The sequence below is a fragment of the Ixodes scapularis genome, unplaced genomic scaffold (assembly GCF_016920785.2).
Source record: "Ixodes scapularis isolate PalLabHiFi unplaced genomic scaffold, ASM1692078v2 ptg000834l_1___fragment_1__unscaffolded, whole genome shotgun sequence".
Lineage (NCBI taxonomy): Eukaryota > Metazoa > Arthropoda > Arachnida > Ixodida > Ixodidae > Ixodes > Ixodes scapularis.
Genome location: NW_024610050.1, coordinates 241438 through 261525, shown reverse-complemented (window position 1 = coordinate 261525; position 20088 = coordinate 241438). Strand labels below are relative to the sequence as shown.

The 20088-nt window shown below is 45.1% G+C and overlaps 1 pseudogene; it reads left to right on the top strand.

Moving 5' to 3' along the window:
• LOC120842852 overlaps nt 1–20088 on the top strand; it is a 135777-nt pseudogene that overhangs the window by 95452 nt on the left and 20237 nt on the right.

Below are 20088 nucleotides of genomic sequence, written 5' to 3'. Positions count from 1 at the left end.
GTTTAATTTTTATTTTTCTCAACCTATTATTTTTTATAAATTTCTGAAGGTCTTTGAAACAGCCGGTATGTTTATAAAAACACGAATGTTGCATAGATTTTTTTTTTTTTAATAGTGCTTCAGAAGTTTTTTAAGAGGATTTTAAGTGGCTGATAGATTCTCCGATTTAAAGGAAAGAGTTTAACGTCAAGTATAAATAAATAGAAATATTTACGAAATATGTTTAGGCAAATATTAAATACAGACTAATATAAAAATGTAGCTCAATATGTCATAATGTAACATTTCTATTTTTTTTGTAGGATTATGATGGAATGAGTATTGGGAATTGCTGGGTGTCTTGTACGGAAGGCTATCATTATTTCTCTATACCACAAAAGGAATGTGAACGAATATTTGAAGTCGTAAGTCATTTTAAAATTGTCTTGTTTAGTGTGCCTGCTTTAAAACGCATTTTCCCGCCAAAAGTCACTACTGAATTAGATACTTTTTAGAAGTGAATCACCTGCGATATACAGTGTATTTGATTTAGGATTATATATTTCTTTAAAAACTGCCAAGAGTGATATCAATTCAAAGGGGTGTCTGCGGGTGAGTTATACTGCCAGATAGTCATTATTCAAGAAATAATAGGCATATTAACTAAAACAATTAACTAAAATTTGTTAATGAACTAAATATTAGAAAGAAATAGATGATTTTAATTTAAAGTGTGCAGAGCGTGATCACAAATCACTAAATCAAACCTATCTAGAAAAACTTTGAGCGTGTCGGAAACGCAGTAGTGCGCTAAAGCTACCACTTGCAACAGGCACAAATCTGGGGTGAGAAAACGCGGATAAGAGACTGGGGGAGAAACCGCGCCGGGAGCGTTGTCACAATGGTAGCCTCGCTGTTGCAGCACGAGTGGTAACTTTAGCGCTCCATCGCACTTCACATGGGCTACAAGGGTTTCTAATATTGACTTATTTAATTTTTTTATGACGCTCGGCATGTCTCTAATCAGATCCATGATTACTTCTAATATTACGTTAATTATTGCATTTCAGTTAATTAGCCAGCAAATCATTACGAATAGTCCCCTATTCTATATCTCCCTGAATTGAAAACTAATGTTCCGTGTTTTAGGATAAATCTGAAAAACTCAGAAAAACACGAACTGGTAATGTTTCTTCAATTCGGATATATTCGATAAACTCCAAATTGGAATATACAAATGCGCCCCAATATACAAACTCGCTCGCGCAACTAATATCACGATCCCAAGCGCGCCCTCGGCGGCGTTTGTGACTTGTTCGTCGCATGGATATTGGTGCCGACGATTATGCGGCGTTAAACCGGGGCCACCTGCTCATACATCTTGCAAAGGAAAGTCCGTAAACAGGAGTCACCATAATATACGTGGTTCAATGCCGCGTGCCAGGTTTTTTCCTTGAACTCATTGACATGCGGTATTAGAAGCACAGACCTCGCGGTAACTCGCGATGGAATCTGTACGCGTACTGTGTGTTCAGCGTATGAAACAGTGTGACCCCGGCTCTACGCTGTAATAAATGTTCAAAGCGCCAATATTGCTGTCAATCTTTTCTTGATAGGGTTCAGCCTCTAGACGCGGCCCGGAAATAGGTGACATTCGATTATCCGGAAGTGAGGCTCTTAGAAATAAAATAGCTCGTGACCGCGCCAACCACAGCGTCCGTGCGTGTGGCACGTCCTTCGCTCGCTTTACGAAGCGACAAACTTGTGTATAGTAGAATGCTGTCTCATAAGCATTGGAATCATGAATGTAGGAAGAGTAGGCGACATTCCGCTTTAATCCAGCCTAGCGAAAAAATCCGGTGTGAGGCAGGAGTAGAAGATAGGGTTGAGCTAGAACGCTGTTGTCACCAAATTAGCTTCACTATCCGTCCAATTGCGTTTTCTGGTATTTATTATTGCTAAGGACGTGTATCTCAAAACCGAAACGTTTTCCAGGATTGAGCCATGGTTGCGTCACTCCGCCTCCAAATGCTTCCTACCTTTATGATTCCATAGGTGTACGCACAAACACGCGGATCTAAAATCACGCCGCTGCGGTCCCAGCATAACACTGAGGCTTGACTCCTGTCCGAGGTGTACGATATATATAGTTGTCGGCCCTGCACACGTCGCTGTTGCCAGGTAGGGGCTTCTCTTTACGTTAGCTGGAAGCGGCGAAACAAGAAGGCTCTTTGATATGCGGCTAATAGCAGGCTGTCGCGGGCACGGTTTCCCATGCTTCTTTCTCTATGAAAGTCATATTTTTAGAGCGCAGCTCTTAGGCGTTCGTTTTCGGGTTGAACCGCGTCACCGTCGGCGTCGGCGTCGGTGTAACCGCGCGCGTTGCATTATGGGACGTTTCCCCGCTAAAGTAAGGGGGGAATTTTCAAGTTAAATTTAGTGGAGAAATGTTCCAGCTTAATTTAGCGGTACATTTTCCTTCTAAAGACAACGCGTAAATTTTCTCGCTAAATTTTGAGGGGAAATTGACGTTAGGTAGCCAATGCATCAGTTCAGTTTCCCGCTAAATTTATCGAGGCAAACGACATCACACCTTCGTGTCACGTCACCCATGAACAAATTCTGCAGTAGGAGGAGAGGAGGAGGAAAAGAGGAGGAAGAAAGAAGGAAGAGAAGAGTATGCGAGGAGGAGGAGATGAGGATGGTTGAAGCAGGAGGGGAGGAGGAGGGCAGAGGCGTACCCTCCCCTCCTCCTCCTCAAGGGCAGCGCTCTAGTTTCGCATCAGAGATATCTGTAGACGTCTTTTATTTTTTCCGTCGTTTTTTGGTTGTTCCACGATATGTAAAACTGAGCACTTGCGCAAAGCGTGTTGTTTTGACACTGTTTTGTCATTAACCACGGTTTTGTGTTTCAACAGTGTTATTATAATTTCCATGAACGCGTTGAAGCGGAGAGAACTTATGCGCAGTGTTCTCGCCAGCGTCCATGAAGGTCAAAACGGACGCTCCGATAGGAAGGGGTGCGCGCTTGAAACGCGACTTTTTTTTTTTTTTGTTCCTGTTTAAACCATCTGTGCCGTGAGGACCGACAAAGACGCTGTCTGCTTAGGTTACTCGGGCACGCGCAAATATAATTTCACAGAGTTCGCCGCGCTAAGTGTCCTCACCTGCATATATCATGCACCGTGGTCCTGTCAAATCAGTTCGACGTGCTCATCGAGGAAGATAATGTAAATTTCTCAGTCTACAGGCCTTTGGATTGGGTAGACATTGTCCTGTGTGAAAAACAAGCTGGACAAAGCGACTCTTGTGCTTAGATCTGATCGCAAATGCACGCATCTGGTGGCGTAAAGCACGTTAAAGACTACAAGTTGTTCATCGCCTGCACCAGCCGCACTACTCACTTTTACTGTGTAATAATATCGCAAACAGCTCTCGCACGCTCACCTCTGATTGTCTAAACATGTAGTAACGAATCATAGAAAAAATACATGGTAAGTATATCCATCATCTAATTCAAGAACCTGCTTTCAAATTGACACGTTTCCGTGTGTAGATCTTGTCAATACTATACGTTGAATAAAATATCTCAGAAGCAGTGACAAGCGCTCTTTTTTTCTTCAATAGAGTCTCTGGGCGGTGTACATGAAGCTGAATAATGGTTCCCTGCCGCCGTACAGCTTTGAGGTTTGTCGAAATCTTTACATTCATATAGGGCCGCACCCTCCGCATATTTTGAGCTCCTGCTCTATCAACACATCACTTTCTTTTCTAGACGGCATCACTCAAGCCAACTCTTTTGATCTTGAGTCGTTAATAACGATGGGGGGCTGTCAGAGTTTTAATCCGTCTTGAGTGTAATGCGTTACAAAATATGTTACATGTAACGGGTTAAACGTTTTGTCTAACACAGTTGCGTACTCGGAGGTGTCCTATATTACATATAAGTAATGTGTTTCTCTTTTACTCTAAGGTACTTGTCACCAAGTCAACCTTTGCCGTTACAACCAAAAATGTATTTGCATTTAACCTTTCAGCAAAATATTTTACAAACAAATTCTGTAGGACTCAAAACTTATATAAACAAGCGCTAGCTATTATATTTCTGAATTTTTCAAGGCGGAACTTTTAAAGTCTCCGCGCTTAATTCAGCGTTACGGATTTACCGCGGTACGTCATTCGGAAGGATTATAAGGGAACTTAATATTGAACTCTTACATTAACAGAATCTTTCCGAAATACTACTGCTGGCTACACGTTGATATTCGTTTTCTTGAAAAGAAACTTCTGAAGGCGAAACTGTGAACGACCTCTGTGTGGGATAAAATGATCCGCGTTTTATTTTTGCAAACACAACCGAATCTCGCGCTTTGAAAGTCATATTTCACAAAACCCTTTTGTGCTCCACGCCCCGACGGAAACGAGGAAACCCAAACCCGGTTTCTACCTGCGAGGACGTAACTAAAAGAGTGCTCGTTTCCGGTTTGGGTGCGACTTTACAAATCTTCGGATCACTGAATGGGCAATCGCCCTGTATGCGTAGTGGTGGAATTCGCCCTTGATGTTTGGAAACAATACAAATTTTTTGAGTAACGAGCGCCGTTAAACGGTTTGCCATGAACTAGAAATGAAGGACATCCCAGCAGGACTCCGCTCTTCAAAACACATTGACATCGTGCCGTTGTATCGGTTTTTATTGCTTTTTATGCCACAGGCTACCGATACCCCGAAAGGAATCGCCAAAAAGACGAAATGCGTGAAAAGAGAGGCGCTGGAAACTTGGTCGTGCGGAATGGTGCACTTCAAAAATGGCAAAAGCTGGGAGCAAGGCCATGAGAAAGGGTGTGCACATGCGCTGAAGCTTAATGAAAACAAGGCCTATTACCCTTCCGGTTGACTGGGTTTGAGGAGAACCAAACAATAGGCATGAAAACATCCGGATCTTCAGCGACGTCTTGATTTACTAGAGTGGATTTTGTTGTGATTGTACCACCTGACGGAAATGGACAAGCCGCGGGCTGTTGTGAAGCAGCTCGTGAGACAACGATGCAATCAATGTTGGTTGATGGTTCGTTCTTGTGAATTGTGAGCCTTCTTTGAGAGGCAGTGTCATAGGCAGAACAAAGTTGCTTCGATATTTGGTCGGCCCGTATTGGCTCGCGAATTATTTCCCACATTTTTTTTTAGAATGAATATAAAAATGGCGGTTTATAAGATGCAGTGATCCGCACCGTCTTGAAGCTTCCTACTGCTGTGAATATGTTCCAAGCAGTACATTTTCATTAAAAACTGAGCTTTCCTTTTTTGCTGAACCCCTGCCCTGGTCTTGCTCACAGAAACAAAAACAACTAGCATAGCCGAGATTTCTTCTTTTTTTTTGTGTGCTGCATTCGAAGAATATGTACACCGATTCTTTAAATCTTTTAAATCTTTCAGTTTTCTGTCAACAACAAAAGGTTGGCACTTTTCAAGTGTGGGGACACTTGATATAAACAGTGCATTAAGCTCAAAACATTGTGGCATTACAACCGACACTATACTGTGTATATATATATATATAAAGTGGCTATAATGAAGACAAAGTGCTCAGGTGGCAATTTTTTGTATTCTTTTATTTTCCAAACCTGATTATACAATTTAATATTGATAATATTTCCCTCTAAAAATAAATAAAACTCCTAAAACAACCTTGTAGGTACTTTTGACTCGTTGTGGAAATTGAGATCTGAAAAGAAGTTTTTCCAGCACCGGACTATCGAACTATAATAGTTATAGTAATGATACTTTCAAAAGCCAGAAACAACCCTTTGAATATGAACGAAACCAGAAAACTGACATTGAAACAGGGAACGTTTAACCAAAAAACAATGTTATGTATGCATTACAAACGTATTAAATCATCAAAATATGCAACATCACAGTCACTTCACCATTCTAAAAAAAATACCTGAAAATATGTATAACACAAAAAGGGATATGATTTACACCAAGCAAGATACTGGGCCATAGAACCAAAGTTTCAACAATAAAAGAAAGTATGAGTGGGTACCCCAAAATAACCGGAATGAATTTCAGGAGGCCGGGCATTTGTAGTACCAGCATCCACCTCTTGCAGCACCCTTCCCAAGTTAGTTTGCCGACCGGCGTCGTCTGCTAAGGATCTAGCGGCATGTTGTGAATTTTTTCCACAAGCACTTCAAAATCATTCCTTGTTTTTTGCAATGTCTGACTTGACGGACCTTCCACATCCATAAAATGATTTCCTTTCAAGACTTTTCATAGGGGTGAACAGAAAAAAGTCACACGGGGCGAGGTCCTGAGAATACGGGAGGTTGAGAAGTGGTGTCATGCAAGACAGTGTCTGCTGGGGCATTGTTGTGATGGAACTATCATTCCCCCTTTCCCTCATATCGGGGCATTTCTGCCTTACCGAGTTTCGCAAGTGTCGCAAAATTCCCCGGTAAAACACCTGATTAACAGATTCACCAAGAGGAACAAACTCCGAGTTTGTTCCCCTTGGTGAATCTGTTAATCTTGGAATCTCGGTGAAGCAAGACACGCAACATAGCGACGCCTAATTTGGAATTGTTGCTTCACTGCATTACACCACTATACGGTGAGAAGTGCACTTAACAAAGCTAACTAACCCACCCGAACAGACCACGAATGCAAGACTTGTTGCGAAACTTCTGAGTACTGCCAGTGCTTGGTGCGAAATCAAATCGAATAGTATGTTATTTGAGACGATTATCGAAAGTCCTGAAAACCCGCACGAGCCTACACTAACGATTCGCCCCGGCAGCGAGGCCTGCAGCTGTTATATTTTTAGTATTATTTAATTGAACTTAAGTTCTGGTGCAATGTTGGTGCAAATTCCTCACATTTTAATCAAATGTAGCAAGTGTAGCAGAATAAGCACTTAGGTGCAGTTTGGCACAATTGGCGCAGCAATCACATCACTGCGTGATAAGAGGGAGGCGGCTGATTGGTCCGGCAGGGTGAACAGAGTATAGCTAGTGCACACTCTTGAAAAGGGTCTATTCAAGGGTAGCTGACAAGCTGTTGTTGGCTGCAATACAAATAGCAGAAGCGCATACTGCAATGTTCACTCGTCTCCTATGATTTTGATATAGCCTTTGTTCTTCTCATGGGAAACACTGGATCCCACCGCTGCCGGCATGTCGTGGTCGAGACAGGTTAACGACGACAACTGATTCATTGCATACAATACGTGGTCCTGTGGGTTGTCGGGCTGGTGGCATCTATAACATGGTGGGCCTTGTCTGCTAACCCTCTTTCGCATCTTTTTGCTGGCGCTTGCCACATGAGGTGCTGGGCTCGGCAGTGGGCACTGGTGTTTCCCACAACAGTTCTAAATCACTATAAACAAAAACAAAAAACAGGGTGACAAACCTGTAACAATGTAGCAAACAGATTTGTTTTAGGCTGGCTTCACACGAAAAATCTTTTTCAACATTTTGACGTTGCAAGGTGAACAGAATTCTGGAAGTTTCACGATCTAAACCAACAAGCATTCCCCCCAAACGATTGAGGATCCATTCCACCGCCTGGCCATGGTCTGACGAGCAGATGAAATATCGTTACATCTTGAAGTAGCAATAGCTGCAATTCCAGTCTTCTGAGTTCACGAGCAGCAACCGCTAAAATAGCAACGTGCTATTTCTGGTATGATCACTATCCAAAAATACATTTAGTTCATGCTGTATAGACCCAAACTTTCGGAGTGATCACTTGCAACTATGCCTATGTCTTTTGCTGATGCACCTAGAACCACAAATTACAAAACTAGAAAAAAATAAAGCAATCAAATTTTGTTTTCAATTAACCTTCTGACCTGCAGTGATAATGAAATTAAACTACAAGCCTATACAGATTCATTAAAAAATATGTTTAATATCTATCTTGAGTGAATTGCTATATTTTTATTGTAAATGTCTCATTCTTGCAAGGACATCTAATGCAGTCATTAAAATGTGACAGAGACATCTAGGAACATTTGCGATACGAGTCACCTTACCGCGACCATTGCTAGCCTGGCTGCAAGCATGCCAGTTGACAGTGTCACCAAATACTTTACCAGGAAAAATACATTTGTCTCCATTCATTTACCCCAGCGCACCCACACTGCCAAATGTTGCTCTCCTAACGGTGTAGACATCACGCATCTGAGAGAATGCTTGAGGATCACACCGTCCACACTGTACAGCAGTCATGCCGCACCAAGGGAGAGGGCTGCCATGGACACCCTGAGATACCGGGTTTGCCGAGACAGCAGAGGCAGCTGTCTCGATTAGTGCTCCAGGTGTCCACAACCATAGACGGGAACAGTCATCTATTGTTGCCATCAACTGTCCCAATAGGCAGATCTCACTAAGCGTTCCACGCATGCGTGATGCCGCCATAACTTTAGTTCACAGGAGGCAGTGCACGAGACGGCTCGTGTCGTCTCGTCACGTGCAAAGCTCCAGCGGGGTTCACCCACATGCAGAAAGACTTAAGTTTCTTTGATTCATTGTGGCAGCGGCGGCTTAATGAAACTGGCTGGTGAGACTGGTCTGTTCAAAGGCGAAAACGCTGAGGCTGCTGCACATCCAGTCGTTCCAACCATGCAAAGCCTCTTTGTGTCCAGGCCATTGGATTCTTATGGGGTGAGATATTTTCATAGTAAAGTATCTGGTGTCGTCATGTCACACCCTGGTGATTTTCAACACCCATGGGCTATATAATTCCTCTTCACTTTCAAAGAATTCTGTTACATCAGAAAGATGAGAGGTTGAAAACATGGATGGAGAAGAACGTCAGAGGAAAGGAGTGGTGAAGCAAAGCGACTGACCGAATCGTCCTAGGCGAGCCAACGCTGGACACCTGTTCGTGCAGGGCGTGGGCTGGGGTGGTGTGTTGCCTAACCTGGGGGGCCTTTGAAGGAAACCTAGCCCGGGCTTGGCTCAACTGCCAAGACCACAGTTTCATCAGAGACGGGGACACCTAGCACAGCCAGGCTTGCAGGGGGTCTGAACCCATGCTGGGCTCAGGGCTCATGGTGATTGGTGACACCACTCACCAAACACCCACAAGTGCACAAGTCTCCTGTGGCAACGCAACCCTGTAAAAAGGCATTACGTACATGAAGTAGATACTGATCAAGCCAAGCGAGAGATACACTTCAATTCAAAAAAATGAAGGCTCAGCTCAGACATATGATAGATGCCCAAGTACGGTTGTCTGTCAAAACCAATGTATTTTACATGCTCCAAGTCAGCTAATAGTTATCATAGATAAACTCAAAGCTACAAAGCAAAATGTACCCAAAATACTGAAAGCTGAGCTAAAGTATGCACAGCTTTCTTAACCGAAATACCTAAGAATGCTTTTCTTTCACTTGTCTTTCTAATTAAGTGACACCTTTTTCAGCTACAAATAGAATGTGCTCATGTGAAACCTATAACTTCATGCTAAATCTGGTTCATTCCTCCTCTGCAGTGTGCTGGCTTGCTCCAAATAAAATCAGGTGGCCTTATCTTGGTCTCAACAAAACAAAATTGTCAAGGCTAGTGCTGCCTTAGCAAAGCTTTTTCTTGAGGCTTCCTTAGATAGACCGACTGACTTACTTTCGAAACAAACCAGCCAATAAATTGATTATGGACAAACAGAATCAAGATTACACATTCCACTGAAACGAGTAGCCAAGTGAAATCACCAATTAGCTGAATGCTCAGGCGGTTGTAACCTGCCAACTCAGTAGCCTTCAACAAAAACTCTTTTCATTGCATCAGTTGGCACTGTAGATGTGAAACACGTGCACGACAAAGACAGGCATTGTATGATGGTTCCCACATCAATCGTAGCTGGCGTCCTATGACACTGTGACATGGCACGTCCCGATGTCGCATTGTGGGAGGCTGGCCGACGCAAGCAGAAATTGCAACCGCATATTTTGGTCATTTCACTGCAGTGTCAGGTGTATGCAGTTTGAATGTTTTCGTGTTCTGCGAAGCTACTGCAAGCACCATGAGTGACAAGGAAGGTGTTGTGATATCTCCATCTCAAATACAAACAAAGCATTGCAACAACGACAATGTCTCCGAGAGGGGTGCTAAAATGCTGAAAGGTTGTGCATGCTTTGGTTTTGCTGCATAATTCGTTTTGTTTTAAAGTTCAGAAGGTGAAGAGGAATTGCAGCAGCCAGGGTCCTCTGGGGTAACAACCGCTACGAAGCACTGTGGAAGGTGTTAGCTGTGCCAGGGCTCACGTTTCGTAATGACGCACTGTGCCTGTTGTCAGGCGCCCGTCACTGTATACCTCGAGCAGTGCGAGAAAGATGTGCGTAAATAAACAGTAACAGCCAGTCAAGCAGCGCCAAAACAGGACCTGGAAGAGTACATGGGCTCATCCAGCTTTGACAACACAGAGGCCTGAGCCAAGCTGGGCTTTGAGTGGAACCTCAGCAGAATCCACGAAGGAGGACCAGACAAGCTTTCCTTCATGTACGTCACAAAAAGGTGCCTACCACCCACTATTAAGTATATAGGAGGTCAAATTTGGGACGCAGTCTTCCCTCAAAATAAGCTTTAGTCACTTTCCATGATCCCGAGTGTTGCTTGGGGTCTCGTGAAATGACAGCCCCGGCAAGTTCTTGCCCACAGGCATCACGACAAATGCCAAAAACAGCACCAAGAATACAAGAACGCACGAGAGGCTTATTTTCATTCACATTTTCTGCCTTGTATAGCAAGGCGACACACCCTTGTAGTGATAGCTGGCAACTGGCAATTCAGCAGGCATTATCAGTATACAGGAGGCTATGCTCCATGACGCCTATCCTGGTGCCCTATGTTGCGCTTTTTGGACTCCCACGGCGACTAGGGAGAAGGAAGTGACGTCAAACACGCAGCAAACGCAGATTGGATGTTGATTGGTGAGAGTTGCTGATGACGAATTTCCGCAGAAGAAAACAAAGAAAAAGTGAGCTTTGTTTTCTTCTGCGGAAATTCGTCATCAGCGACTTTCACCAATCAACACTTAATCTGTGCTTGCTGCGTTGTTGACATCACTTCCTTGTTCCTAGTCGCCGTGGGAGTCCACAAAGCGCGACATAGGGCCCCAGGCAGGTCTGTCATGAAGAGCTTGGCACAAACCATCTTCTGGTACCCCGGTCTTGACAAAGATATTTAAGACCATGTAAGAATGTGCGAAACATGTGCCCAGTCCTGTTAAATGCCCCTGGTGCAGGTTCAGGTCAGCTGATTGGATACCAGGCAACGCTGAACATGGCTTATATTATGCCGTACAGCTGGAGAGTTACGTTATACTGATCGACACAAATCAGGTAGAAGCATCGACCGAGACCACAGTGGAAGCCGAGTGCGACATCTTTGATCGATTTGGACAGCCAAGGACACTTGTGTTTGACGACAACGAACCCAGATTAATAGTACTGTTTTCAAAGAGTTTTTAGAACAGTCACGTACATCACCCCACCACCCCTTTGTATCACCCACAGTTCATCAGGTTATCCGAGCATGCGATATGTGGAGACCAGGGGGAATTTATGAGATTCAACATCACAGTCTTGGAACCAGGCTTGCAAGCTCTTCCCCGCTGTTGTTGAAGTTCCACTGCTGCAGAACCTCAGCAAAAGATAGGAAGTATTCTTAACTGTTATTTGGCTACCACATCAGATCCCCGATTAATTTTTGTCTATATGCATTTGGACTCGTCCCCGCACATGGGCGGCAACCATCCTTTTGGTGTGGGATAGACTGTGTGGGCGCGCAGTTTAGGCCCATGGTGGATTCCTGAAATTGTCTGCTCACTTGATGGTATACGAATGACAACAGTAGGCACCTCAAGAGGACAGCACCAGCACCAGGCAGATCAGCTCTGGACACAGCTTGGGCACAAGTGGGCCAGCCTACCTGTAGTAGTTTTTGACGGAGAGGCAACAATGTTGGAGGTTCGGTGGTTCAATCATCAGGCTGCTCCTTGGCAGCAGGAGGCATCCGAAAAGTGCTGGCAGAGCGGCCAAGTGATGGGGTACCTTGATGGGAGACGAGTAGTGGCGGGGTTCACAGTCAGCGCGAACCCTGCCGGCGACAAAGCAGAGGGGATTGACTTTTAGCTTTAGATTTCATTAATTATAGAGCAGAACATCAGAACTGAAGAACAAGAATGGCAAAGAGGTGCAAGCTTGGAGTCGAACTTGCACTCATAATAGTGCAAATAGTGTCTGTGACGATGTAACAAACTAGTAAAAGCCAATTATTAGATTCTCCTTTCCTTATATTTTTTTTAAACAAAACCCCAAGAAAGACATTAAGGGGGTACAGAATCAAATCTTGGAATATTTCTGGAACACTTCAAAATAAGTGAAATATGATCCACGATATCCGTAAATGATAATGGCACGCTTGTATTTTTAGCAGATGGCTATATTTTTCTGTTCCAACCGACAGATTCTGGCGAGCGCTTCAAAAACAGCCATCGAGTCGGCACGCAAATCTCGGGATATTTACCCGTGACGTCACGCTCGCAACGTCACCGGCCCATACGAGGCCAAGGGTATAGTAATTACAATCGCCGTCACTAGGTGGCGCCAGCTTTATCGTCAGCGTGTTACAATTCTGACAAGTCGAAATGCCCGAGGTACGGTGTACTAGACCTGAGACGTGCGCCAAGCGTCGCTCGCTCCCGCACGCCTCCATCGGACACGCCACACCGTGGCGTAGCTCCTGATGGGCCCGTGATGTGAGACATTCCAACAAAGCTCAGACCTCAACTACCAGGTGGTATTAGGACATTTTTTTATTTGTTCTAGAATTGCTTTTCTTGCATTTATAGACGAAAGACTGCTGTTTGTGAGCAGCTGTCATGAAGCAGGCCATGTCTACACAAAGAAGTAGGCGCTAAAATGTTGCTTCCGTACCCCATTAAAGAATAACGAAAAACTACTGCACTCCCATTCTTAATATTTTTTTTAACAGTAGCTATAGGGAGACTACAATAATAAATATACCAGAACACAACACTTATCTTATGATACACACAAGTGGTCAATGAGAATTGATATTGAAAAAACTTCATATCCGAGGAAAGTTTGTCATATTTGAGATAGTCGCAATCAGAGGAAAATGTTGACTTAATGGCGGCTGTTGTGGTCACAGGCATTTATGATAAAAACGTTTTCTTACAAGAAAAATCGAAAGAGAATAAATTTAATTTCACAGAACTGCGATTCACCGAAAGCACCCGTCTAGAACGGAGGAGATGCTAGCTCGTCCGTGTACGGGCAGCCGTCGATAAAGCTTCGTGTCGCATGCTGGTGCACGCTGGTTCTTCAGCATACGGTTTTGAGCGAAGAGGCCAATGAAGACAGCGGCCGTCTTGTAAACACCAACTTCTTGGGAGGCCGGAGCTGGGTGGCCATCCTGCGCGCTGACTATATTCTATTCATCCCTAAGCTGAAACTACGGTGAAAGCTACGTCCTCAATGGACCAGTCATACATCCCTCTTTCGCCACGTGATTACGCTCCCGCTCATATCCACAGACCGAGGACTGGGTCAGGTGATGAAAGGGAGGCGGCTGATAAGTTCGGCGGGCAAGTAGTTCCCACTGCAGTCTCAGCTCAGAGCCGTGTTTAGAGAGTGTTTGGTCAGTGCTAGGCGCAGGCAGAGCCTGGGCGTGCACCAGAAGCAGAAAGTGGGCTTGACATTCTCTCTTGGCCAACCAGAAGCCTAAAAGAATCCCTAGCTGTAGTAGCGAGAAACTGTTTTAACCATAGGTATATGTTGGTTTATGGTTTTAATAAGCACGTAAGTGGGAAGTGTAGTGACCCTTTATGGTTTAAAATAGGGTGCACAGGATGTTACAATCATGATCATGCAGAAAGATGTAAGAAACAAATGTGCCGGGGAGAGCGTGACCGCTCAGACGGTAGATTTCCGGCCTTCGGCGCACGGATTATGTTGATCGTTCCGCCAGTCGCACTCTTTCACCATAATTTAGGATGACCGTGATTGAAACATCACATGCACCACATTTTCAGTCACCGAGAGTTACTCCTACGCACTTATAAATTTTGTTTCTCGCAACCACCGCCAGGGTATTATTTCCGGCTTCTGATTGGCCACATTCAAATTTCTGAAGACGCCCTGGAACACGCCCAGCCTGCTTTCGGCCAATGACACTTCCTCATTTCTCTTCTATACTTCCCAACGAATGGCCAAACGCTCTACATATATGGCTCTGTCTCAGCTTAGGGGTGAACGGAGTACAGGGCAGCATGTCTCAATGCCAATGAAATTTCGTAAAGTCCAAAGCCAGAGCGACCGGCCAAGCGGAAAAAATCAGAAGGTTTGAAAGGCCACGTCTTGCAAGGCAGACTGGTAAACTGAACAATTACGGGCGTTGGAACACTGTGAAGAACATAAGGGGCTTATTTACTGTCCTAAAAGAACTGAAGGAACACAAGTGTTGGAACACTGCAAAGAACCTCGGAAGCTTATATACTGCCCTTAAAAAAAAATTAAAAAAAAAAACTGAACGAGCACGAGCACGAGCGCAAGAACGTTGTGAAAAACCGCGGGGGCTCTTTTTGTGCCCAGAAAAGAGTTAAACGGTCGAAAAAACGGGACGGGCCGACAGGCTTGGCCGACGCACCAAAATATAGCGGTAGCTGACGCGCCGAAATATAGTGGTAGCTGACGCACCAAAATGTAGTGATCTTCCGGTGGAGAGGCGACGATGATGGAGGTTCGACGATCCGGCTGCTACTTGGCAGCAGGAGACATCCAGGAAGGGACGGTAGAGCGGCAGCGCTATGGGGTGTCCTAATGGGTGACGAGGCAGAGACGATTGACCTTTAGATTTAGGTTTAATAAATCAAAGAGCAGAACATCAAACCAGAAGAACGCAAACGGTGAAAGAGGCACAAGTTCGGGCTCGCGCTGGCGCTTGTAAAAGCACAAATAGCGCTCGTGACGACACAACAATTTAGTAAAAGCCAATTACTACGCTGCCACTGAATCTCAACCTGCTACTGAATTGGAAAGTTCGCGCACTACGTACGTACAGCCAGGAGATCACAACGACGACGGGTGCAGCTCAGAAATTCAACCAGTCCGATATTGATAAAAACAGTACGGGCGACACAGTCACATACCTCTGAGCATGTTTACCCTGCCGATCCTCGGTCCCAGTGTTCAATGGTTCAACACGATCAGATATACAACTAATAATTTTTTTTTAAATATTCTTTGCAATAAAATAGGGCAGAAAGATATCCTCGCCTCAGTTCGGCAAACATCCAAGCCGTTTGTTGTTGTTATGATGCCACAGCTACACCAAACCACGGTCCTTGGATTGGATTGGATTGGATTGGATTTGGGGCTAACCCCTTTGTACCGGGGGATCTCAGCAGCGCTGGATCTAGCCTGGCTAGTAGCTACACTAGCCAATGTCGTAGTTGTGTTCCCTTGCTCTCCTCCACCAACACTCCAGTCTCCTCTTTGTCACCTCCACTGGCTGCGAACTATCGGCGACGTACTGTTCGTTAACGCCCCGGAAGCCCAGCGCCACCGCCATGTCTGGTTCGTACGTCACGTCCGGCTTTATGCCCGTGCATTCCAGTACGACGTTTTCCGCCGTCTCGTCTGCTCCCTGCGCGCACATGACACTTCACTTCGATGTCCATGTACCTCGCGCGGAAAACGCGGGTCCGCAGCATGCCGCCTCAGGCGTCCGAAAGCAGTGCACTGCCCTTGCTGTTGTTCATGAAAGGTATTCGCTTCACCTCCTGTTTCTCTCTGGTATACAGGGCCAGCGCTGGTTTCAGACGTGCCGCTTCCGCCCACCGCCGCGTCTCGCTCTCGATCACCCTCGTGCGGATGCGCTGCTGTAGTTCCGGCTGCTCCGCCGCTGGGTATAGGAGTGGGCTGCTGACCTCGTACCGCTGTGCCAGCTGGCGCGTCCGTCGCACCCACCGGGTTGGGACGGACCGAAGATGCACATACTTGATAACTTGTGTGGCACAGCGCTCTTCGCTCATCCGGCTGAGGCGTCGCTCGAAGTCCAGCTTGGCTCGGGCCTCCCTGGCCTCAAAACCGGACCAGCCCATGTCTCCTTGGACGGCCTCGTTCGGTGCTGTTCGGCTTGCTCCTAGTGCCGACCTTCCCACCTCCCTCTGACGGACCTCGAGGTATTGCCTGGTACCCGATGACAGGCACAACACTGAGTTGCCGAAAGTGAGCCCCGGCACCGCCACCATACGAGGTAACCCGGCACCTCGGGTTACCTCGTATCGGTTATATCCCCAGAGGGCCCTGGCCGTTGCTATGCCCTTGCTCCTCCTGCCCTTCGCCTTGACCTTCATCTTGTGCTCTAGGAGGTAGTGGTGTCCCTTCTGTAGGTTTACACCCAGATATTTGTAGTGGTCCAACCAAGGCACAGGGTCGCCCTGAATGGACAGGTTGGCGGTCCCGTTTTCCTCTGCTGCTCCAAAAGCCATCAGTCCAGATTTGTGCGAACTGAAACTAAGTCCCAGGGCCTCTCCCATTGCACCACACTCGTTCATGAGCCCCTGCAGGCCCTGCAGTGAGTCCGCCATCAGCACCATATCATCGGCGTATATGAGGCCCGGGAGTTTTCCTCCCTTCCTTTCCCCACCTTCCGAATATTCCAGTGAGAAACCCTCCCCACTCTCCTGCAGCCTGCACGTGAATATCGTCCACGGCTGTCGATACCAGTGTTGCTGCTCGCGCTGACAAAATGTTTATTCCACCAATTTACGCGAATTGCACAACATATGTGATCTTGGCGGATCTTAAAAGATCACAAAAGCTAAGGAAGCATATCATTTATAGTCTTCCAGTAGTTATCCAAGTTACTAATATCATTTACGACTGCCTGCACGTGAATATCGGATTCGAAAGTGACCACACCCCCGTCGTCACCTGCAGAAAGGCGGTCATTCCACAGCGGTTTGGGGTCGTCACTTTGCCCAAACGCAAGTAACTCGCATTTTGGGGTAGTCAAAGCCTCCAAAGCGCCATTTGACCACTTAGGGTAGTCATTTTTTCTTAGAGTGTAGAGAAACAAGGACCGACAGAGGTTCAATGTAACGGTGTAGTTTCGGAAGTCACGGGTAATGCGTCCGATTACGCCCAAGATGCGGAAGGTTTCATCGATAACCTTTTAAACATGATAGTGAAAGTTCAAGTGTGAGTCTATCAAAATGCCAAGGTCAGCTACAATAGAAGATCTCTAAATTTCAGAGACAGTTAATGTTTAAGGATGAACAAGAATATTTTCCTTAAAAAAAATACAACCAAAGTTTTTTTGTTTTTTTTTTCTTGAGGGGGTTTAAAATTGGCGAGTTCGTACAGCACCAGACACAAATGGAATCAACATCTTTTTGTCACAATTCACAGACCACGGACGCGTGGATACTACGAAAATATTTCACGTTATCAGCGAACTGAATCTCACTGAGTCACTCACACTAGTTACAAGATCATTTATAAAGATACTAAAAATTGGTTAAGGATTGACCCTTCTGTACCCCCGAGTTCAACAAATAAGGGAATAAATAATTTGCATCCTGAGTAGGAAACCATATTAGAGTGTTCGCTAACATATCTAGCAAACCACTCGCAGGAACCCAGAGAAAGAGACATACGTAAAAGCTTCAACAGCAATAAATAGTGATTTACGAGGTCAACCGTTTTCGAAAAGTCAAAATAAATAACATCAACTTGACCATGGTACCCAACTGCAGGCTTTACGGACTCTATAAAGGAGACAAAATTAGTTTCAACAGATCCTGCTGATTTGGACTGAGCGTCTGCTGAAAATTAAAAGTCACACGCTTAAAGATGACTTTTTTAGAAACCTTTACAAATAGGGAGGTGATGCAATTTGCCTGCATTTATTGACACACATGAAGCTTCCAGATTTGCGTACCGGCACAACCAAAGCAGCTTTCCACACCGAAGGAAAAGCACAGCACAGGAGCTAATATATCAGAGCACTCTTTAACAATAAGTGCGGGATCCCATCTTACCGACATGACCTTTTTTAACGCAAGTTCTTTTATAGCTGCGATATCGTCATCAACAGTCAATACAGAAATTGACATCAAAAGGGGATTTTCAGACCAAACGGTTACGTTGTTGGACTGGAGGACAGTTATGTTTTCTAATGATGCGAATTGTTTTACGAAGATATTGCAGGCACTCAATGAGTAAGAGACATATGACCTGTCCAAGTTCTCAAAGTTCTTGTTTCAGCTCTACTTGATGGCCTACAAGGCGGAATATATTTCCAGAGGCAGTCGGGGCAGCGCTTCATGTCCTACTCAATGGAGGCATGCAGTCGGCGTTTGTCTCTTTTAATCAAACATTTCATCACACATCAATACCCCTTGAATAAAGCTTGCAATTTGCCCGATCCAAAAGAGCTATATTATTTTCTGAAAATGATATTTTTAAGTGAGTGCCTTCCGGAGATCACGTGAGAATCACAAAGGAAATTTACTTCAGCTACTACGTTCTATAGGTATAAAGTTATTCATAGCAGACTTCAACAAATCTGACAGCCAAGAGAGCGCACGGTTAATAAGATTAAACTGCGCACAAAACGTTGTAGAAAGAGAAAGTAATAGAACGAACGAGCGCTGACTCAACTGATTTGTTTATAAAGAGCAGAGACGGAGGAAAAAGAAGCCACGGAAATAGAACCCCACGTGAGGTGAAGAAAGAAAAAAACAAAAAAAGGAAAGGAAAGAAAATTGGTACAGATATGATTGATGGATCTAAGTGAAGGAGGGACAGGGGGAACTCTATAGGTTCCTCTGGAGAAGGAAAAATTGAAAATAAAAGCAAGGTAAACGAAGAACAGACAAAAAAAAATCTTGTCTTCATACCATGAAGGCCAGTTGTTGCTCTCAACTTGAACGCCTTGAGGCATCTGGTTACCCTCACGTAGTTGTAATAAGGTTATCGGGTTTTTGTTGAAGAAGGTTGAAGGGGATAGTACCAGCCGGCAAATTATACAAAAGAAGCGCCCGGTCGTCGTTACGCACCTGCATACATTGCCTCTCAATTTAAAGCGAATCGCCAACAGGTATGATGTCCGCGTGGTGTTTTCGGCCCCCTAAAGGTTAGCCAAGATCTGCGCAAATGTGGGCTCCGTCCTTGACAATCGTGTACGAGCCGCATGCCAGAAGCAGCACAGGAACACATTCGTTACCTCCACGGACGGTGTAGTCTCCAAGATCCCTCTGAGGTGTGGTAGATGCTACACCTTACAGACTGAACCACGCCTCAACGACCGGCTTAGATAACATATCTATTCACTTCATTCCACGGTAGGCGGGCACCTGACTACACACTGTCGCTCCTGCCCGTGCACACTAACGCTTGGTGAAACAACTGTTCTTGAGAGATTTAAAGACCGGACTATTCGAGAGATCTACGAGGCCTTTCAAATTCAGCAAATTGGACAGCAATGTGTCAGCCATCCGTCCCTATCGCTGAGTGCTAAGAAGGTATCTTTTTTTTGGTCAACGTCTATGCGCAGTAACTTTGGCCGGCCAAGTGCGAAAGTGCCGATTACTACTTTTTCCATTTATTTCACAATTTTCCAATTGTTTTCATTTTTTCTTTTTTTCTTTTTATCCTTTTTTCATTTCTCTTTTACTTTTTATTTATATTTACTTTTTGCTCTTCGTTTAACTTTTTTTTTTTTATCTAGAGTTTATTCTTTTCCTTCTTCACTTTAATATTGCCAAGCACGTCGACGAGCGCGTGCTCGCCACGCGCGCGGCCGAGTGGCTACCGCGCTTGACTATCGCGCGGAATGTGTAGGTCTGAGTCCAGTCAGCAGACTGACCTTTTATTTATTCTTTAAAACATGTCCTTCTCGTAAGTTCGAGAAAATTCTCCTCCGATGGAGTTCCGAAGGTTCACCGCGCCGATTGTTCCAGGCTGAATGTTCCAGAGACTCACGCGGGGGTACAAAAGGTGCTCCACGTGGCGAGCCGGAGTCAGTCTCACCTAGAGCCACTAAATTAGCTGCGCTTAGAGTATCGGCA